The sequence below is a fragment of the Vulpes vulpes genome, chromosome 1, assembly GCF_048418805.1.
Source record: "Vulpes vulpes isolate BD-2025 chromosome 1, VulVul3, whole genome shotgun sequence".
NCBI lineage: Eukaryota > Metazoa > Chordata > Mammalia > Carnivora > Canidae > Vulpes > Vulpes vulpes.
In genome coordinates, this window is record NC_132780.1 from 84,864,087 (window position 1) to 84,887,169 (window position 23,083).

Sequence of the window (23,083 nt, forward strand, 5' to 3'; positions counted from 1 at the left end):
ACTAACAATGAGTCTGAAGAAAGAGAAATTAAGGAATCAATTTCTTTTACAATTGCACCCAAAAGCATAAGAGACCTAGGAATAAACCTAACCAAAGAGGTAAAGGATCTCTACCCTAAAAAGTACAGAGCAATTCTGAAAGAAATTAAGGAAGACACAAAGAGATGGAAAAATAATCCATGCTCATGGATTGGAATAATTAATATTGTGAAAATGTCTATGCTACCCAGGGCAATTTACACATTCAATGCAATCCCTATCAAAATACCATGGGCTTTCTTCAAAGAGTTGGAACAAATCATCTTAAGATTTGTGTGGAATCAGAAAAGACCTCTATTAGCCAGGGGAATATTGAAAAAGAAAACTAGATCCAGGGGCATCACAATGCCAGATTTCAAGTTGTACTACAAAGCTGTGATCATCAAGACAGTATGGTACTGGCACGAAAACAGACAGATAGATCAATGGAACAGAATAGAGAACCCAGAAATGGGCCCTCAACTCTATGGTCAACTAATATTTGACAAAGGAGGAAAGACTACCTACTGGAAAAAGGACAGTCTCTTCAGTAAATGGTGTTGGGAAATTGGACAGCCATGTGCAGAAGAATGAAGCTAGACCATTCTCTTACATCATTCATACACAAAGATAAACTCAAAATGGATGAAAGATCTAAATGTGAGACAAGATTCCATCAAAATCCTAGAGGAGAACACAGGCAACCCCCTTTTTGAATTTAGCCACAGCAACTTCTTGCAAGACACATCTATGAAGGCAAGGGAAACAAAAGCAAAAATGAACTATTGGGCCTTCATCAAGATAAAAAGCTTCTGCCCAGCAAAAGAAACAGTCAACAAAACTAAAAGACAACCTACAGAATGGGAGAAGATATTTGCAAATGACATACCAGATAAAGGGCTAGTATCCAAGATCTATAAAGAACTTATTAAACTCAACAGCAAAGAAACAATCCAATCATGAAATGGGCAAAAGACATGAATAGATTTTTCACCAAAGAAGACATACACCTGGCCAACAAGCACATGAGAAAATGCTCCTCATCACTTGCCATCAGGGGAATACAAATCAAAAAACCACAATGAGATACTACCTCACACCAGTGAGAATGGTGAAAATTAACAAGACAGGAAACAACAGATGTTGGAGAGGATGTGGAGAAGGGGATACCTTCTGTACTGTTGGTGGGAATGTGAACTGGTACAGCCACTCTGGAAAACTGTGTGGAGGTTCCTCAAAGAGTTAAAAATACACCTGCCCTATGACGCAGTAATTGCACTGCTGGAGATTACCCCAAAGATACAGATGCAGTGTAAAACAGAGACACCTGCACCCCAATGTTTATGGAAGCAATGTCCACAAGAGCCAAACTGTGGAAGGAGCGTTGGTGTCCATGGACAGACGAATGGATAAAGAAGCTGTGATATATGTATACAATGGAATATTACTCAGCCATTAGAAATGACAAATACCCACCATTTGCTTCAACGTGGATAGAACTGGAGGTTATTATGCTGAGTGAAGTAAGTCAATGGGAGAAGGACATACATTATATGGTTTCATTCATTTGGGGAACATAAAAAATAGTGAAAGGGATTATAGGGGAAAGGAGAGAAAATGAGTGGGAAACATCAGAGAGGGTGACAGAACATGAGAGACTCCTAACTCTCAGAAACGAACGAGGAGTGGTGGAGAGGGAGGTGAGAGGGAGGATGGGGTGACTGGGTGATGAGCACTGAGAGGGGCACTTGATGGAATGAACACTGGGTGTTATACTATATGTTGGCAAATCAAAATCAAATAAAAAATATACAAAAAAGAAAAAAACAGAAAATATAATTTATAAGGTAAAATATAACTTTTGTAACATAAAGAAAAAAAACCATTATTTACTTTGATATTCTACTAAAAGAATATGTATGTAATTTATAAGGAAAATTATAATACTTTGTTGAAGAAAATAAAAGGAAATTTATATACATTGAGGGCTATACCATGTTTACAGATGACAGACACAGTTTGCTATAGACATTTAAGTGACTCATTAAAAAGAAAGTTACCATAGAATGGCCTAGAATGGAGTCTAGTTACAAAGAACTATGATCATACGTATAAGGCAGAGTCTAATGAGATTTTTAATGTTTCACTCTTAAATATGTGAGAAAAGCTAAGGATTACCACGTACATAGGAACTCTTCCCATATATGTAAGAAAGATATCAGAATATACACAAAAGGGTACAGATAATATAGAAAACTGGGACACCTCAATGGCTCAGTTGGTTAAGTGTCTTCCTTCAGCTCAGGTCATGATCCCAGGGTCCTGGGCTTGAGCCCCATGTTGGGCTCCCTGTTTTGCAGGGATAAACTATGCTTGTCCCTTGCCCCTCTATTCTCCACCAGCTCCTGCTCTCTCTCAAATAAATAAATAAAATTTTGTTTAAAACAAAATAAAGGAATAAAGGCCAGAAGAACAGTGTTTAAGTAGTAGAAATTTCAGAAAGGGAATATAGATAAAGCATTGGGGAAGAAATTGTCAAAGACATAGTAAAGAAAATCATCCAAAAGTGAGGGACATAAATTTTCAGATTGGAAAAGTTCACTGAATATTCAGCACAATAATATTCAGTAGACTTTATTCCTGAATGTTTAGAAGTAATTAGAAAAGTCATATCAAGACATTTAATCATGATATTTTAGAATATCAGAAGACCCTAAAAGCTACCTAAAATTAAAAGTAAAGAAGTCAGATACAAAGGATTTGAGTGGCTCAAAATAAATATTGGATGATAGAAAACAAAGAAGCAGTCTTCCCATTAGGAAAACAATTCTATGCCTAGCCAAATTATCAATCCATAGAAGTGCAGAGTAAGATATTTCCAGACATATAAAGTCTTTAAAAATGTATTTCCTGTTCAGCACTTCTTCAGAACCTAATGAAGAATGTTTTCCTGTCAAAACAAGTGAATAAAGCAAGATTGAGGAAGACCTAAGATCCGATGAACAGGATACAGAATAGAAGAAAGTAAAGAGGAATGACAATTCTGTTGAAGGCTTGGAGAGAATCCAATTCATGTGATAGTCAGAAGGTAAGAGAGTTCTTGGAAAAGTGGAAGTATCTTTAGTTAAAAAATGGAATCATTGGGGATCCCTGGGTGGCTCAGCGGCTCAGCGGTTTAGCACCTGCCTTTGGCCCAGGGCACGATCCTGGAGTCCCGGGATCAAGTCCCGCCTCAGGCTCCCCGCATGGAACGTGCTTGTCCCTCTGCCTGTGTCTCTGCCTCTCTCTCTCTCTCTATGTCTATCATAAAAAAAAAATCTTAAAAAAAATGGAGCTATTACCTTGTCAGTATGACGGTGTAGAAAAGTATATTGAGTGATATTTTTATACGATTGTGGAAGGTATAGGAAGCCATCCATAGATTTAAAGAAATGAAAATAAATGAAATAAAAGAGAGATATTTTGTAATTCCAGGAAGAATTAGAAGAAGCACTAGAAGAGGAATTAATATAATCAAAAGTAGAGAAAATATCTACATAGTTATAATAAAAGTATTCAATATATATACTATAAAACCTGTGATATAACAATATTGAGAAAATGGGAAAAGAGGAACAGGAAACCTAAGAGATTTTAATCTAACAGGATAATTAGTAGGAAGTCTAACATAGTTAACAATATGCATCAGATGTATATTTTTTAGAGATGTGGAGCAAATCCCAAAATAAATAGCAAAAGCTATAGAAAGTGATTGTTCCTGGGTAGTGGGAGTGGGGTTGGGGATGTAGGAGAATATTTTTGTCTATGCTATATACTGAACATGTTGTAATGTTTCCAAATAGGGTCATTATTGGGTTTTGGGCGTCAGTGCTTTTCTTCTGGGGAGCATCCTATGCATTGTAGGACATTTGGCACACCTAATCTTTGGATATACAATGCCAGTAGCCCCTCCTGGAACTTGTGACTAATCTAAATACTCCTACATTTTCCCTAAAGCCTTCTGAAGGAAAAATGGCACTACTTGCAGCTGAGAGCTATTATGTTTCTTCAATAAAGATAAAGACTAAGTATAGAAATTATGGAACCTGTGGGATGTAGAGAAGGGTGTACTCAGAAGAGAATCTGTAGTGCTAAAATAATTTCATTATAAGAAATATATAATAAGTGGAAACATTCACTTAAAAAACTTGAAAAAATTAAAAAACAAAATAAAGAAAAGATAGTTAAGATTTAAACAGAAATGAATGAATTAGAAGAAAAAAAGTAGACTTGATATATAAGACCTAGCTCTTTGAAAAGGTCAAAAGACTTAAGAAGCCTCTGACAATATTAATCAACAAAAAACATCAGGAAAGTACAAATGTATTATATGGAAAATAAGTGGTACAACTACAGATTAAAAGAATATATTTTTAAAAGATTTTATTTATTTATTTATTCATGAGGTAGAGAGAGGGAATCAGAGTGAGAAAAGGCTCCTCGTGGAGCAGGGAGCCCAATGCAGGATTTGATCTCAGGACCCTGGCTAGGATCATGACCTGAGCAGAAGGCAGATGCTTAGCCTACTGAATCACTCAGGCATCCCCAGATCAAAAGGACATTTTTTAAAAAATGGGAACACAATGCCATATTATACAAATATATTTAAAAATTTTAATGAAACATAATTTTCCCAGCAGAACTGAAATTATAAAAAATAATGAGGAAAAAGGAATCTTGAAAAGAAGAAATATGTTATTAAAAACTTATCTTCAGAAAACCAAACACTCACTTTTAGAAAAATACAAAGTTTATATTACACAGAAGTTCTAAGAATCTTCAAGGAATAAATATTTCTACATCACTGGAACTATTTTATAAAAAGAATGGAAAGTTTCCCATATAACAATAATATGAAAATGGAAGTTGTGAGCATACACATGCAAATCCTGAAGACCAATTTATTTATTTGACTATTTTTATTTGCAAATAGTCAAATTCTAAATGAAATATCAGCAAATTTTATTCAGCACTATAAAAAAGCACTAATAAATTACCAACCATGTAGGAATGTTTCACCAGGAAATCTATTAATATATTTTACCAAAAGATAAAAATTATTTGTTAATCTCAGTAAACATTAATAAATACATTTGATGAATTACAACACACATTACTGATATGGTGTTTTAGAACACTAGCAGTATAAGGATACTTCCTTGAGTTTTAAGGAAGTTGTTGTTTGGAACAGTTAAGTTTCCTCTATTATTATTTTGGGCTAACATTTTATTATTAATGCCTGGTTTTATCACACTGTGTTCTGAGAGGCCAGATCCCACTGGCCAGCATGATTATTCATCAGTGGACTTTTCCGTTAAAATCGAGATGCAGACAGGGGTGCAGATAATTGTTATCACTGTGCTATTCTGGACATGCTACTCAAGGAGCTAAAGATAAACAAAAAGGAAGAGAAGGGGGGTATAAAAACTTTTGCAAACAAAATCAAAAATCATTGTTATTTGCAATGATATAATCGCCTAACTAAAAACAATTATCTGGAAATGAATGGATTGAAATGTGGCTGGTTTCAAAATCCATATGCAAAAAAAATAGTTTTGTCCTCTACCTAGAATAAGTGACTGAAACCCCCCAATTTAAATATTTTTATTTTAAAAAGCAACAAAAATGTGAAATTAAAAACCTATGGTACACGTGTTACATCTTTGTATATTTGAACAAATGAAGAGACACAATCTGTCAAAAGAGTGTGTGCTTAAATGGGATCTCGATCTTGGGGTTGTGAGTTTGAGCCCCACATTGGGTGTGCAAATTACTAAAGCAAATAAACTTGAAAAAAGAAAAAAGAAAACTGGCTCATTTCTAATGATATTTTTTAAAAAAATAAAACATCCATATGAAACATTTTTTTTCTGAGAACTTATTAAATAAATTTATACTTAATCTAAAAGAATGAAGAAATATTAAAGTTGTAATATGCAATTTCCATAACTGAAGCAAGATGGTTCTGATGTCAGAGAAGATAGGCATATCAAAGAATTAAATAAAATACAAAAAAGACCCCCAAATTTATAACTGAATACAGTAAATTTAAAAACTAAAGTTGGTGAGGGACAGGGATTATTATTCCAGAATATACCATGAATTAAATATTTAGATTTTTAATTGTGTATGTATTAAAAATATAACTTCCAATGGCAAGATCGAAGCACCAAAAATGGAGCTAAAAGGCAAATGACAAACCAGGAAAAATCAGTTACAAAATATAAAAAATTCTAATACATCCTTAATATATAAATCACTATGAAAAAAAGTTGGAGGGATCCCTGGGTGGCGCAGCGGTTTGGCGCCTGCCTTTGGCCCAGGGCGCGATCCTGGAGATCCGGGATCGAATCCCACGTCGGGCTCCCGGTGCATGGAGCCTGCTTCTCCCTCTGCCTGTGTCTCTGCCTCTCTCTCTCACTGTGTTCCTATCATAATTAAATTAAAAAAAAATTTAAAAAAAAAAAAAAAAAAAAAAAAAAAAAAAAAAAGAAAAAAAGTTGGAGAAAAACACAAATGGAAACCACACAAAGTCACCAGACATGGTATATCAATGGCTCTGATAGCTGTCTTAGATTCTTGTGGTGGAAATAAAGTCAACTCTTGTGTAGGTAATTTTAAGCCATTTATTAAAATTCTTCAAATTGTACACACCCTCCAATCTAGCAATTCTATTTCTAGGAATTTATCCTAAGGAAATAATTGAAAAAGTACACAAAAATGTATGTACAAAGATGTTGACTCAACTTGATTATAGTGCATAATTTCTATATATTTTAGGATTTAACTGGCTAATATTTTATTAAAAAATTTTCATGTATGTTCATGTGCAGAGATGATCTATACTTTTCCTCTCGTGATATCCATCTGGTTTTGGTATTTGCAGTGATACAGGCATCATAGTTTGAGTTAGTGTTTCCTCTGTTTTTATTTGCTAGAAGGAATTATGGAGAATTAATATTAGTTCTTATCTAAAAATTTGATAGAATCCACCAGTGATGGGATGCTTGTGTAGCTCAGTTGGTTTAGTGTTGGCTTCAGCTCAAGTCATGATCCTAGTACATCCCAGGATTGAGCCCTGCATTGGATTCCCTGCTCAGCGGGGAGCCTACTTCTTCCTTTCCCACTCCCTCTGCTTGTGCTCTCTCTCTCTCTCTCTCTCTGTCAAATAAGTAAATTAAAAAAGAAAAAAAAAAAAAAGAATCCACCAGTGAAACTATCTGGGTATTGTACTTTCCTTTTCTGAAGATTATTAATTATTGATTTAGTTCCTTTAATACATATATTAATAGTTACATACCAATAAATATATTCAGAATTATATTTCTCTTTGTGTGTGCTTTGGTAGTTCGGATCTTTTAAGAAATTGGTCCATTTCATCTAAGTTATCAAACTTGTAGATACAGAATTGTTTTTTAGGATTTCTTTCTTTCTTATCTTTTTAATATCCACAAGATCAGCAATAGGAACCCACCTTTTCTTTCTTACATTGGTAATTTATATCCTCCTGTCTTCTCTGCCCCTTCCTTTTTAATTTTATTGATCTTTTCAAAGAAACAGCTTTGGTTTTATTATCTGTTGTTTTTCTGTTTTCATTTCATTGATTCCTGCTCCAATTTTTATTATTTTCTTCTGATTGCTTTAGACTTAAATTGTTCTTCTGTCTCTATTTTCTAAGGAGGAAATTTAGGTTATTAATTTTACTATTAATTTATTAAATTTAGATGAGATTATATATTTAGATATTTTCCCTTTGTAATGTATACATTTAACGATGCTACAAATTTCCCTCTAAGCACTGCTTGTGCTGCTTCCACAAATTTTGATATGTTTAGGTTAAAATAGTTATTAATTTGTCTTGAAATTGTCACTTTGACCCATGTGCTATTTAGAAGTGAGTTGTTTAATCTCCAAATTTTTGGATATTTCCAGCTTTCTTTCTGTTGTTAATTTCTAGTTTAATTCCATTGTAGTTTGAGAACATAGCTTGCATAATTTCTATTTTTTGGAAAATTTGATAATGTGCATTTTATGGTCTAGAATGTGGTCTAAGTTGGTGCATGTTCCATGGGATCTTGAGAAGAATGTGTACTCTGCTGTTGATGGGGGTTTTATAAATGCCAACTGGAACAAGTTGATGGATGGTGCTCTTCAGGTCAACGAAATCCTTACTGACTTTCTGCCTGCTTGATCAATTACTGAAAAAAGTACATTGAACTGGTTTGTCTATTTCTCTTTGCAGTTCCATCAGTTTTAGGCTATCATGTGTTGATGCTATGTTGTTAGGCACGAACAAATTAATGATTGCTATGCCTGTTTGAAGAATTAGACTCCTTTTTACTATGTAATGTCCCTTTTCATTGCTGATAATTTTCCTTGTTGTGAAGTCCACCATGTCTTAAATGAATATAGCTACTCTAGATTAGATTATTGCTAGCACGTCATGTCTTTCTCTCGCCTCTTGCTTTAATCTGCCTGAGTTTTGATATTTCAAATGAGTTATCTGTAGACAACTATAGCTCAGTCTTATTTTCATCCACTTTGACAATTCCTTTCTTTCAATTAGTATATTCAGACCTTTCGCATTTAAAGTGATTATCAAAATAAATAAATAAATAAAGTGATTATCAATGTGGCGGGATTAACGTCTGTTATGTTTGTTACTATTTGCTATTTGTTGTGCTTGTGCTTTGTTTTTCTTTTCACCACCTTTTTGTGCTTTCTCTGTTTTAATTAGGCTTTTTTACATGGTCCATTTTATCTCCTCTCTTAGCATACCATTTAGGCTTCTTTTCAAAAACTTTTTTGCGGTTGCCATAGAGTTCAAAATATGCATTTTTTGTCTAATCTAAATCCATCTGCAAATCCACTCTGGTGGTACCACTCTGGGTGCAGTGCATGTACCTCCTAACAGTATTCCCAATTCTTCCTTCCAGTCTCTTATGATGTTCATTTCACTTTTCCGTGTGCTATAATCATCTGATACATTGTTACTATTATTTCTTGAAACAATGAATTATTTTTTAAATCATTTTAAATAAAATATTTTATTTTACCTTAATGTGTTCCTGTTTTCTGTTCTTTAATAGATCTGAATTTCTGACCGATATTATTTTCCTTCACCCTGAAGAACTTCTTTTAATATTTCTTGCAGAGCAGTCTGCTGATGAATTTTGTTTCTATTTGTCTGAGACATTGTTTCTCTTTCACTTTTTAAGGATAATTTTGCTGCATGCAGAGTTCTAGAATGGTGCATTTTTCTTTCGGCACCTTAAATATTTCACTGCATTCTTTTTCTTTTTTCTTTTTTCTTTTTTTTTGACTTGCACGGTTTGTGATGACACATCTGCTATAATTCTTAATCTTCTTCCTCTACAGATAAATTATTCTTATTCCCTGCACTTCTTTTAGTAGTTGGTCTTTGATTTTTTACAGTTTGAAAATGATATGCCTCTGTATTTTGACATTTAACCTGTTAGATGTCTCTGACTTTCTTTAATACTTCCAATATTTATTACAGAATATTTCCATCCTACCTTTTTTTCTTAATGTTGTATTCCAAATATGTGCATTTTATGCCTTTTGAAATTTACTATAGTTCTTGGATATCCTTTTTTTCTTCATTTTTTTTCCTTCTTTGCATTTCAGTTTAGAAGTTTCTATCCAAACATCTTCTAGCTCACTGATTTCTATCCAAACATCTTCTAGTTCTCTTTCCTCAGTGTGTCCAGTCTACTAATGAGCCCATCAAAAACATTCTTTATTTCTGTTACAATATTTTTTATTTCCAGCATTTCTTTTTGATGTTTAGAGTTTCTATCTCTGTGCTACATTGCCTATTTGTTTTTGCATGTTTTCTGTTTTCTATTAGGTTCCTTAACATATTAATCATAGTGATTTTAAATACTTTGATCTTCAAAGAACTGTGTCATATCTGAGTCTAGTTTTGATGCTGGTTTGGAATCTTTAGACTGTATTCTTTATTTTCTTTTAGTATGCCTTGTATTATTATTATTATTATTATTATTATTATTATTATTATTATTATATTTTATTTTTTAAGCATGACATGATGTATTGGGTAGTAAGAACTGAGGTAAGTGGCCACTGGTTTGACCCTCCATATTATTAATCTGGCTAGGAGACAGGATGTGTTTACTGTTTGTTGTAGGTGCCAGTGGCTTTCAGTTTCTCTGATGTCCTTGTTTTGGTCTCTCCTTTGTCTTTACGGTTCTCTAAGGACTCCTCCTAAAGTAGTCTGTGCCTTATAGCTCTTTGGGCTGTCATCCACTATTCTTATATTGAAGTCCTGTTTTGACATGGTGTTTTGGTGTGAGTGAGAGGAAGTGTTTTATAATTTTAAGATTAAATCTCTGTCTTTTAGTGGGCCTGTGTCCTTGGGCTGTGCCTTTACTCATGTTGAGCTCTTTCCCTCTACCTAGGTGAAACAGAGGGGTGAGAGGAGGCTAGAAAAAGGGTCTTGCCCTTCCCCCAGGTGAATAAGGCTCTGATACAGTCTTTTCCCTTTCTTACGGAGAACATTCTGGCCATATTTCAATATGATTATTCTCGCTTCCTTCCATCAGGGACATACTGGGAATCTGTCTTGGCTTTTCAAGGTACAAACTTTGTGAGACCTACAGAAGTCTTAATTTTCTCAAAGACAGTAGCCCCCAGGAGTTTCTTATTAGCATTCTAATTCACACTGAGACTCCAATCGTCTGTCAAAATCATCAATTTTTTCTACCAACAGTGCATGGCTCCAGCAACTTCTGCTCTGGGTACTCAGATGTTGACTGTTGTTTCTGTATTCTCCTGTCTCTACAGATTTTAGCATTAGAGTTTGCCCTATGACTTTAATTCTCTGATGGAGGTAATTGATTTTCAGTTTGTTTAGTGTTTTCTCTTAAGGATGGCATTGACAATTTCCCAGCTCTTTATATGTCAGAACTGAAATTGGATGTTGGGATTATTTTTCCTAAATTTTATTTTGCTTCTGTCTCATTTATTTCTTTTTAAAATTTGAATGGTACAGTGACCATGCACCGCATGAACAATCTAGATCTTAGTAGACTTCCCATTAATTCAAGCTGATCCTCTTTTGGCCTAACATCAATCAGTACATGAAACTCAGACCCTTTGCTGGTTTTCACATGAAATCCAATTGCACTCACCATTCATCATCATTCTTCTCTTTTTCTTAGTTTTGTAGTCTCTACTTAAGATTAATGGAGGCACTGAAAAGGATGACAGTCACATGCTGCACATCATGCCCCAAAACAAAGCCCCATTAAACACATCTCTTACAAAGTCCCCCTGTCCTGTTGCTGCTGTAGGTATTCTGCTTTGCTGCCCTCTGGACACCTGCCTATTCTCCCCAGCAACGATACTCAGCTTCCACTTCTTAAGAAAAAAGTTAGATTCTGTAAATGAAGTACTTATTATTTTATGGAGGTCAGCACATATGTGAGAGTGAGATAGTGAAATGCTCTGTCCAGTTGTACCTTAGATTATACTTTCCTCACCAACAGCTGCTTCCAGGTAGCTCTAATTCAGACGCCCTCTCACAGTGGTAGCTGCTTTTGTAAACCACCTCCAGATTGCCTACATATTCCAGAAACTTGGGTTATTTCTTACAGTACAACACTGTATTCTGCATCCTGATGGTCCTGATACATCCATTTGTCACAATATATTGTTCCTGAGTCTTTATCTGAATGTTTCCCTCTGATACTAGAAGTGTAAGTTTATAGAGTACAAAACTTAAGTTGTACACTATATTTTAGTTATCTTTTAATATTTAACATCTTGCAGTATTTTTGGCATATGGTGAGTGCTCAAAAATATTTAGTGAATGAATGACTTATTGGTAATGATTTTTTTTTATCAACAAAGTGAGAATGTTTGTATACATTTATGATACCAAGGGAAAAACAACTTATAACAATGAATGCCAATTACTATGATTTTTACACATTAAAGTTTTTCTTAATACTTTGCCCAAATTTGAATCACTTTTGAATTAACTTTGGGATTACTAATGAAACTGGGATAAAGTTTCCTGAAGGGCATTTCTCAAAAATAACTCAATTATCCAAGGTAAGCATGTTCCACATGAGGAATTTTAATTCTGTTCTCTAAGGAATTAATTCATGAATTGTACGATTTGTCCATTCTTATTAAAAGGAGAATCAATAGGACTCTAGAGTAAAATTAATTTATTTCACTATAGCACTCATGGTTTTTATTAGTTTTTTTCTAATATGAAAGAATGTTAAACTGAGATTATATATTTTTTTCCCAGAAGATAAACATGTCAATACTATACTCACTGAGGTCTACAAATCCTGTATTTGGCAATGAAGACACATTATTAAGGCATTGTAATTGTCTATGTAATGCATTATGGTTTATTAGAGAAACTTATCCTGAGGTCTTTGGTGTTCATTGTCAGCAATTGATAAGCATTCCCTTAATACATTTTGAAGCAGAGTGAATGGCAGCTAAGTATGTAAGTGGTTTTCCAAACAAATTACTCTCTGATTTGTGCATACATAACTTATATTTAACTCAGAGGTTTTGTTTATGAGATTTCACCAACATTAAATTTTCATTTCTAAATCTCTTGATAATTTGAATTATAGAGAATAAGATGGATTTATTTAAGAAAATGGCATACTCTTTAAAGTTTTAGATATTTTGTTACGTTTTATACCTCATCAAGCATTCCTTTAACCCAAATTCTTGTGCGTGTGTGTTTTTTCCTCCTCTTGGGAATGATAAAAGACTTGGGTAAAGTGAGAATTATGCTCCATTATGACAATTAGAAGGTACTCTATGAATTAGGTACTCAATTTGTGTGATACATTGCAAGGAATTGCAAATCATGTTTTGTCCCTAGCTTCACCTGTTTGAAAAAAAAAAATTAGTCCCTTCTTTCCCCAACTTGCTGTACCGAGAGAATTCTTATCTACAGAAGTCAAGGAACAGCTGTTTACTAATGGATCACAGCAGGAGAATAAACACAGCAGTCTGGGCAGAGGATATTTTTCACTCTTGTGCAACTTGTTTCTCAATATTTTGTCCTCTGTTGTGGATTATAAAGTGTGTATGTGAGAGTAAACATCAGGCAATCACTCTTCCTCTCCCTGCATGAAGAATAACACTTCGAGGCATATTAGTAATTCATATATTCTGAGCCATGTGCAATGCAGTTCTTTATTGAATAAAATGAGTACAAAGTAGAAACATGGATCGGGTTTACTTTTCTCATTAATCATAAGAACAGCATAGTAAGATGAGAATGTTTCTTTCAAATGGGGCATCCCTGATTTGGCTGTTTTTATATTCTGTTATATTAAGCTACTACCAATTACTGCATGCTTTCCATAATTACATGGCTATTGCCTGGATCTAGGTGAGACATTATGAGGATGAACTAGAGAAGTGATTAGAATGAGAACATTTCAAGAAGATAAGAGTTTTCAAGAGTTTTAAATACTTGAAAGAGGTCATGTATAAAAGGAAATTAAAAATCCAACCCAATGCCATTTGCTGGATTTGGCAATTAGGAGCTTTTGGTAGTGTTGCAGTCAGCTTGGAAGTGATACTAAAAAGGATAAAGATTATATTAGTTAATGATTAGTCTTTCAGGCAGATTGGCATTAAGGACCATCAGAGTTCATTTGGAGTTTTGCTTTAGATGAAGCAGGAAGTATGCATTTCTTTGGGTTGGGGATATATCTGGAATTATTTCTATTATGTTAAATTCTAAAGTTTTTTTCTTTGAAGTTGGGTTTGGGTTGTGGAGGATGCTTAGAAATTACTATTAAATAAATAGGAATAGAGAGCTCTTTCTACTTCCTGAATGGGATGCTGCCCAATTTGTGGATCTTTGAAGAAAGCCAATTATCCTTTCAAATTAAACATAAATGATTGAATGGGAGAGATCATTTTGGAGGGGGGCACATGATTATCTCCACATTGTATAAAGATCGAAATAAAGGAATACATTTTTGAATGTGTATCTTGTGTATACCTTACCATATTTCTTTATTTTCAGGTATAGTATTCACTGTTGTCTTCATTCATATTAACACTGTCCAAATAATAGATGCCTGGGCTATAGACTCAATGACATGGAGTGGTCATATAATTTTCAAGGGGTAAACAATTTTGATGGGATAGTTTGGTATTTGACAGTACCCTGCCATTACACCTGTGTATTGCTTGCCTCCCTCCTGAGTGCAAAGGTTTAGCTTGGAAAAATAGTAGAAAGAATAAGATCTCTATACTAACTTTTAAAAGACTTAATTAAAAAAAAAAGGACTGCGAAGAATATGTAACAGGAGAAAGATTTAGTATCCCACACTAAACAAGCAAAACACTAGACAAAATATATAAAACAATGACTTTTAAGACATTGCATCAAGCAATGAAGGACCTTGAATGATGAGAGACAAGTGACTTGAGCACAGTGACTGTCCCACTTACTGCCTAGCAATAATCTCCAGGCTGTGTCCAGGAAGGGGAGATCTAGGTGGTCCCCTGAGCAGGCTCCATGAGAGTTTGGGTTGATCAGAGCAGCTAGATTTTGCAGGACAGAGTCCTGGAGAGGTGAGAACTAGACAGAGAAAAGAAAAGAAAAAAAGAATTGAAAGTTTACACAGACCTGGGAATTGTGCCTGTTCTTGCCAACCATTATGGAAAACCTAATTTATGGAAATTTTGTAAGTACATAAAAGTGCTTTACATCAGAATTGTGGCAAAATTAGCTTTAGGCTAAGTGTACTCTGGTCCTGCTTAATCTATTTTAAATACAAGACTTAACAGAATCAAACTGTTTCCAAGTAACTTAATTATATGCCAAAACAAAACTAAAAAATGATGATATATATTATAGCCATATAGCAGACTAACACTATGTGAAATGTTGAAGTTCTTTAGACAGACGATACCAAGTGGAAATATAGATCTAATCAGGAATAAAGAGAAATGAAAATTGGGGCACCTGGGTGGCTCAGTAGTTGAGCATCTGCCCTCGGCTCAGGTTGTGATTCTGGGGTCCCACATCGGGGATGTCCCATGCCTATCTCTGCCCTTGTCTCTGTGTGTCTCTTATGAATAAATAAATACTTTTTTTAAAAAAAGAGAAATAAAAATGGTAACACATGGGAAAATTTATGAGACATTTTTATTATTAAAATATTTTTGAAAAGATGATTTAAAAATAATAACAATGAAGTCTCAGGTTTATAATGTACATAAAATTATAAATCTCAAAGACCAAGAGAAGAAAAATCGAAATATACTATTACAAGGTTATTACATATGAAATGATATAATATCACTTAAATATGGACTGTTATAAGTTAGAGATTTTACTATAAACCTAAAGTAATCACTGAAGTAACAGTACAGAGAGTTACAGCTAAAAAACCACAAAATGAAATAAATTGAAAATAAAATTCAATTAATCCAAAATACAGAAGAAAAGGAGAGACAAGGGAAAGATATGTGGCAAATAAAAACAGAAATAGTGATAGTAAATCTAGCCATATCAATAAGCACAATAAATATAAAGGGTCTAAATATTCCTTTAAAAGGCACAGATTGTCAGACCCAATTGTAAGCTACCCAGAAGAAAGGTACTTTAAATGGAAAGACATTCCTAGGTAAAAAGTTAAAAAATAAACACATACCATGCTAACACTATCAAAGAAAGCTATAGTGGTTGTATTTTATCAAAATAGATAATAGCCAAGAATGTTCTGAGGGGTAAACAAGATCATTTCATAATTATAAAAGGGTAGATGGGTCGAGAAGATGTTACAATACTTAATGTTAGAGGATCTAAAAATAAGGTTTAAAATACATTAGGAGAAAGCTAATAGAACTGTAAGAAGAAACAAACAAATCCATAATTGTAGCTGGAGATTTCAGTCTTTCTCTCGGAAATTGATGCAAGTAGTTGGAAAATCAACAAGGATGTAGAAAACAAACACCATCAACTTAAGCTAATTGACATTTATAGATCATTCTACCCAATAATAGAATTCATATACTTTTCAAGTGCTCGTTAATTATTTGCCAAGGCAGACCACATTCTGGCCCATAAAAAGAGTCTCAATAAGTAACTTGAACTCAATAAAAAATCAAATTCAGCATACCAAAATTTGTGGAATGCTTCTGAAGTCATAGTTCACAGGAAGTGAATAATACTAAATGCCAGTATTAAAAAAAGAGGCTCTCAAATCAATGATGTCAGCTTTCACTCCAAGAAACTAAAAAAATGAGAGAAAATTAAACCTAAAGTACACATAAGAAAGAATATTATAGTGTAAATTGGTGAAATAGAAAGCAGAAATATACAAAAAAGGCAATTAAACCAAAATTGCTTATTGAGGTCAATGAAATTGATAAATCTCTAGCCAGAGTGATGAGGAAAAAAAGAAAAAGAAGGAACAAATGAGTCAGATTAGGAATGAGTGGTGACATAATTATAAATTCTTTTTTTTTAATTTTTTTATTAATTTTTATTTATTTATGATAGTCACAGAGGGAGAGAGAGAGAGAGGCAGAGACACAGGCAGAGGGGGAAGCAGGCTCCATGCACCGGGAGCCCGACGTGGGATTCAATCCCGGGTCTCCAGGATCGCGCCCTGGGCCAAAGGCAGGCGCCAAACCGCTGCGCCACCCAGGGATCTCTATAAATTCTATAGATATTAAAGGATAATAAGGAAATAATATGAACAACTTAAATTGACAAATCAGAAGGCTGAGTTTCTTAGAAGATACTGACTACCAAAGTTCATGCAAGAAAAAGATAATCTGAGTAGTCCTTCACCAATTAACAAAAGTTTGCAGATAGAAATTTTCCCATAATGCAACTACAGGGCCTGACGGCTTCACAGTTGTTTTCTACAAAAAATGTTTACTATAAACCCACAGTTATCAAGACAATGTATTTTTTTAAAGATTATATTTATTTATTCATGAGAGACACAGAGAGAGAAAGAGGCAGAGACACAGGCAGAGGGAGAAGCAGGCTCCATGCAGGGAGCTGGACGTGGGACTCGATCAGGGTTCTCCAAGATCATGCCCTGGGCCAAAGGCGGCGCTAAACCACTGAGCCACCTGGGCTGCCCAAGACAGTGTATTATTGGCACAGAGAAGGACAGAAAAGTCAATGGACCAGAATGGTAGTCCAGAAATAGACTACCATATCTATGACAACTGGTCTTCAACAATGTACACAGGTGATTCAGGAGAGAAAGTATGGTCTTTGCCACAAATAGTACTAGAACAGTTGGGTGTCTAGGGGCAAAAACAACAACAACAACAACAACAAAACAAACCAGAATAACAACAAAAAAAAATCTTTGATTTCTATCTCACAGCAATAAGAAATTAACTAAAAAATATAATATACCAAAGAAATCCTAAACATGTAAAACTCACTAGAAGAAAACATTGGGAAAAATTATTGTGATGTTGGGCTAGACAAAGATTCCTTAGACATGGCATCAAATGCATGATCCATAAAAAAGAAAAGAGAAAATCGGACTTAATCAAAATTTAAAACTTCAGCATTTGAAAGACACTTTTAAGAGATGAAGACATAAGTCATAGAGTGGGAGAAAATATTTTCAAATGATATATATGATACAGGACTTCCACCTAGGATATATAAAGAACTCAACACATAATAAAAAAAAATAAGCCACTCAATAAAAAGATGTGCAAGTTTTGAACAGACATTTCCCCAAAGACCTTCCAAAGATAAGGGCGAATTAACACAGGAAAAGATGCACAGCATAATTTGCCATTAAGGAAATGCAGGTTAAAACTATAATAAAATACTGCTTTCTGTCTATTAGAATGGCTAAAACTAAAAAGATTGACCATACCAAATGTTGGAGAGGATGTGGAAGAAATGGAACTTTCATACAATGTTGCTGGGAATATAAATGGTTCACATTACTTTAGAAAGCAATTTGGCACTGCCTCAAAATGTGAAACCCAGCACCCACCATATGATCCAGCTGTTCCACTCCCACATATTTACTCAGGAGAAAAAAAGCATATATTCATACTAAGGCATTCATAGCAGTTTTATTTGTAATACTCCAAACTGGGAATAACTCAAATAATCCTGTCGATCAACAGGTAAATGAAAGAATGAACTCCTGATACAGGCAATGACTCAAAATAATCATCATGCTCAGCACATGAAGCCAGACAAAAAAAAGTACATAAGAAGTTATCGATTCCATGTATATCGAACTCTAGAAAAATGCAAATAAAAAATGAATGAATGGTTGCCTGAGGATTGGGATCAGAGTAGGAGAAATAGATCATGAAAGTAGTGAGGAAATTTGGAGGGACAATAGATACATTCACTATCTTGATTGTGGTGATAGCTTCACAGAATTTACATGGATCAAAACTTACCAAATTGTACATTTTAAATATGTGCAGTTTATATCAATTAGACAAAGATTGTTTTAAAGAAAGAGTTGCTATTTATTCCTGGTCATTGGCTTTTAAACTGTCAGGTTTGTACTTTTGGATATTATATAAATTAGGACAAACTGCTGCTGTGTTGTCCTAATGACAATATTTCTTGACCCTGAAATCTGACCCCTAGACTCTTTCCTACAAATCTCTCATTAATTGGACATGAAAAGGTGAAGAAAGTGCAGAACAGAAGAGGGTGGCTTTCCCCAGAAACCTGTAACACCAGGGACTAATTTTTTCCATTCCCCTTGTAGCATTGCTTCTGAGGTCTTGAACAGTATTTTTTTTTTTTTTTTGAGAGGGAGAAAGTGTGTGAGCGGGGGTGGTGGTGTGGGTGAAGTGGAGGTGTGTGGTAGGAGGAGGGGCAGAGAGAGGGGGAGAAAGAGAATCTTAAGCAGGCTCTGTGCCCAGCATGGACGCAGGGTTCACCTCCCAACCCAGAAATCAAGTCTGAGCCAAAATCAAAAGTCCAGTGCTTAGTGGACTGGGCCACCTGGGCCCAGGAACAATATTTTTGAACAGCTTAGGGACAGTCTTCCAGGACAGGAATTTGAGGTGAGAGAGAATGGGAAGCCAGCATATATTAAGATCTTTGGAGGATGGGTTGATGTGTATAGTTTTGAAACAAAGCAGATCTATGTCCTATTTATGGTTTCTTTTTTGGTGATTTTTACTTTATTTTGATTTTTAAATAGTTTTAAAAAAGGACAGTGGATTTTTATGTTCATGAAACAGGAGATTAATAAAGATTAAGAAACACTATTTTAGGATATTCTTATTACCTTTTATTTAGTGGCTCTTAACTTTTTGAGGAGTTTTGAGAGCTATAGGCCCTTTCCCTGGAAAAATGAATCCACACATAATGTTTTGTAGAAATGTAAGGGATTTCACAGAAGCAACCGCCAGGTGCCCATGGATTCCAGGTCTATAGCTTGTATCTACAGTCATCTTGTTTCAGATGCCCTCAGGGCAGTATTAGGAACAGTAGACCCAACATGTGCTTCTGGAAATATTTTTTAAAAATGCAGGGTGCCTGGGTGGCTCAGTTGGTTAAGTGTCTGCCTTTAGCTCGGGTTATGATCCTGGACCCTGGGATGGAACCCCCTGCCCCTCCAAGTCAGGCTCTGTGTTTAGCAGGAGGTCTGCTTCTTCCTCTCCCTCTGCCTTTCCACTCTGCTGGTGCTCTCATAAATAAATAAATAAATAAATAAATAAATAAATAAATAAATAAATAAAATTTTAAAAAGATGAGTCTGACTGGTAAACATTGGGATGATGAGATTATATTGGCCTGCAGCCTTTGGAGAAGAAGCAGAAGGTAAGCCTTGGCTAAGAATATTAGCTTTATTTCCTGCTACCTCTGTGATTTTGGGGAAAGCACCTAACTGCTCTGAATCTCACGTTTCCTCATTTTAAAATGAAAGGAGAATCCTATCCTGTCCAATCTCTTTTACAAGCATTGTATAAGGCTCAAATAAGACATGATTAACATTGACTATGTTAGTGTAAAAACTATCAAATGTGGATAATTATTACTCTGCATAGAAAAGACAGGAACTACCTAAGTCAAAAGGGGGCTTTTAGATAATGCATTTGATTATATGCTTTGAGATGGGACATAGATTTTCATCTATGGTATTTGCATAGTACTCTTACAATTTCACATAGCTTCTTCTTCTTTTTTTTAAAGATTTTATTTATTTATTCATGAGAGCCAGAGAGAGAGAGGCAGAAACATACAGAGAGAGAAGCAGGCTCCATGCAGGGAGCCCGATGTGGGACTCGATCCCAGGTCTCCAGGATCAGGCCCTGGGCTGAAAGCAGGTGCTCAACCACTGAGCCACCCAGGCGTCCCACAATTTCACATAGCTTCTTGATCATTCCAGAAGGCAATGAAAATCAATCAACTTGTTTCCTAGAATGCATTTGCCATTGCCACTAGGGTGCATGAATTTTCTGGTTTCATCAGGTGCTTTCCATAGTCTGAGGCTTGTTCTGCCACAGGGTCGAATGCTGGCAGAGGTAAGGCGGTGAGGGGGCGTTTATGAGGTCCCTTGAATGTTCTTGCATGAATGGCTCTGTCTCTTCACATTATCAGGCCCAGATAGTATGCTGAAATGGTTCTAGTACCACTAAAGAGTAAAACATGTTTGTAAAATTCATGCTGCTTAACCAGGTGTTTTTTTTCTTTTCTTTTCTTTTCTTTTCTTTTCTTTTCTTTTCTTTTCTTTTCTTTTCTTTTCTTTTCTTTTCTTCTTTTCTTTTTTCTTTTCTTTTCTTTTCCTTTCCTTTCCTTTCCTTTTCTTTTCTTTTCTTTTCTTTTCTTTTCTTTTCTTTTCTTTTCTTTCTTTTCTTTTCTTTTTTTTAATACCTGTCCAGGCTATTATTATAAAAGTAGATTAAAAGTAGATGTTGACTGCACCAGCCTTGCAGGAGTCAGGATAGAGTTGATGCTGAAGTACCATTTCACTTTTTCTTTTTCAAAGTATAAAGCTTTTAAAGAGGTATAAATTTTCTTGAACAGCATCTCAGCAACTTGTATATCAGTTGGTTTGGTTTTGAAAACTCCATGCCTGTGGTTGCCTCCTCCCCCTTTCATTCCATTGTATTGGCCACATTGATACCGCCAGTACAAACTCATTTATAGTCTAGGCGCCAGCAAACTGGCGCTGCTGGAACACCTCAAGGGGAAGTAATTATTCCATCAGAGGACTCTTATTGTCCTCATCATGCCACTAATTTCTGCATGATTTAAATGTGCATTTTCCACTGCCTATTATTTGCCTGCTGCTGACACCACAGGTGCTATTATCAGCAAGGGCCTGGCTGGCTATCTTTTTCTTCCCTGTGGTGTCACGTTGGTATTCTGACATTTGAAAAGAGAAAAAAGCATGGAGGAGATTGGAATCTAGTTCTTGGCATGCCCTTACAAAGCACTTTGCACTGCACTGGAAGTCACAGATCTGGGCTCCTATTCTGGCTTTGCATTTACAGGTCATGTAAACACGGATAAGTCACTCAGCCTCTCGGTGTTTCAGTTTCCAATTTGTAAGATGACAAAACACGGGTTTCAGCCTTTTGGAGTAGTCCATTTCCTGAGTATCATCTCATTCTTGGCCCCCTGGGAAAATCTGAAATGCAGAACAGGTATATTTATATAAAGCTATAATAACAAGTTTAATTAACATGATCTAAATGAATATAAAATGACATTAATTATGTGGCAGCCTTCTGTCATGCTGTCAAATTCTTGATCTTTAAGGCTGGAGATATGAAATGCTTCTTGTCGACGAGTGTGAGTGGCTGGAGAGCTTACTACTAGGCTCTCTAAACACCCAGCCTATCCTGAGGAAAAGTTACATATTCTGGGCAGCTCACAGAGGATGGTGGGCCAAGATGTCAGACTCTGGGGGAATGACCACTGGGGTACCTCTGCATGATCCCATAGAAGCACCAGCTGTTCCTTGGCATGATCTGGCTTTAGGATTCAATATCTGTATGATGGATCAAATCGTGGTTGGGGAAACAGAGTGTGGCAGGCACAGCATCCACTAAATTTCATATACTTTCTTACATTTCTCAGGCTCCCCTGCAGTTAGGTTGGGGTCCTGTGGCTAGTTCTGACCAATGAGATAGGAGTAGATGTATTGGTGCCTCTTACAGATATAAGCATAAGAACCAGTCTACTAACACCAATTTTTTTATTCTGCCTTGGCAGCACGTTCTAGAGGATATAACTCCAAGATGGAGCTGGCTGGTCAATTTGGATTGGACTTTACCGAAGCAAGGAATAAAACCTTTGTTGTTTTAAGTCATCCAAACTGGGGGCTTGTCTGTTGCAGTAGCTCGTGTTAATTATCCCATTTAAGACTGGGTAAAAGGTATGGGAAATTGAGGACAAGTACTTGAAAGTTATTTAGAAACAATTTCAGTTCTCAAGGAAGAGTATTCTAAGAAAACTTTTCAAAAATAGATTGGTCAAGAAAAAAATATTGACTTATCCAATGAGCTAGTTAACTGTGTCCGGGTTCACCACAGTGTTTAAGAAGATATGCATACACGGGATGCTGTTAAACAGCATCCAAGGTCTTCCTGCTGTACCTGTTCCCCTGATGGTCTAGGGGAACCTAGTGAGGGAGACCCACTAAGATGACGCCTGTGAAGCGTTGCATGAGTGTAAGACAGCGTTAACAAACGGTGGGCTTACAGAGAGTGTACCGAGCACATGTTTTCCCTTTACCAAAGTCAACTTACTCTTTTGTGATTTCCAAGGAAGACTTCAGACTCTGTTTATTGGATTTTCAGTGTCTTTTTATAGTACTACTAAACCAGAATGACTTTGACATAGGCACCAGGCACTTTCCTTTCCTAATTTACTAGATTTCTTCAGGTCTTAGGCTACTTTTGCCTTTAGGATTGTTGCCAGGCAACAGCTGAAAGTCATTGGTCTAAAACACCTTAGAGAAACTCGTCTTTTAAGAAACTTTAACAGTTTCTTTTGACCCCA

At 35.4% G+C, this 23,083-nt stretch overlaps 1 long non-coding RNA gene across 1 annotated transcript in view; it reads left to right on the top strand.

Annotated features, from left to right (window-relative positions):
* The first annotated feature begins 2,594 nt into the window (after nt 1-2,594).
* Nucleotides 2,595-23,083, top strand: part of LOC140593816 (uncharacterized) — a 150,107-nt gene continuing 129,618 nt past the window's right edge. Inside the window, exon 1 of the long non-coding RNA XR_011994113.1 lies at nt 2,595-3,106. This is a non-coding gene — a long non-coding RNA (uncharacterized lncRNA). The remainder of the gene's footprint in view (nt 3,107-23,083) is intronic.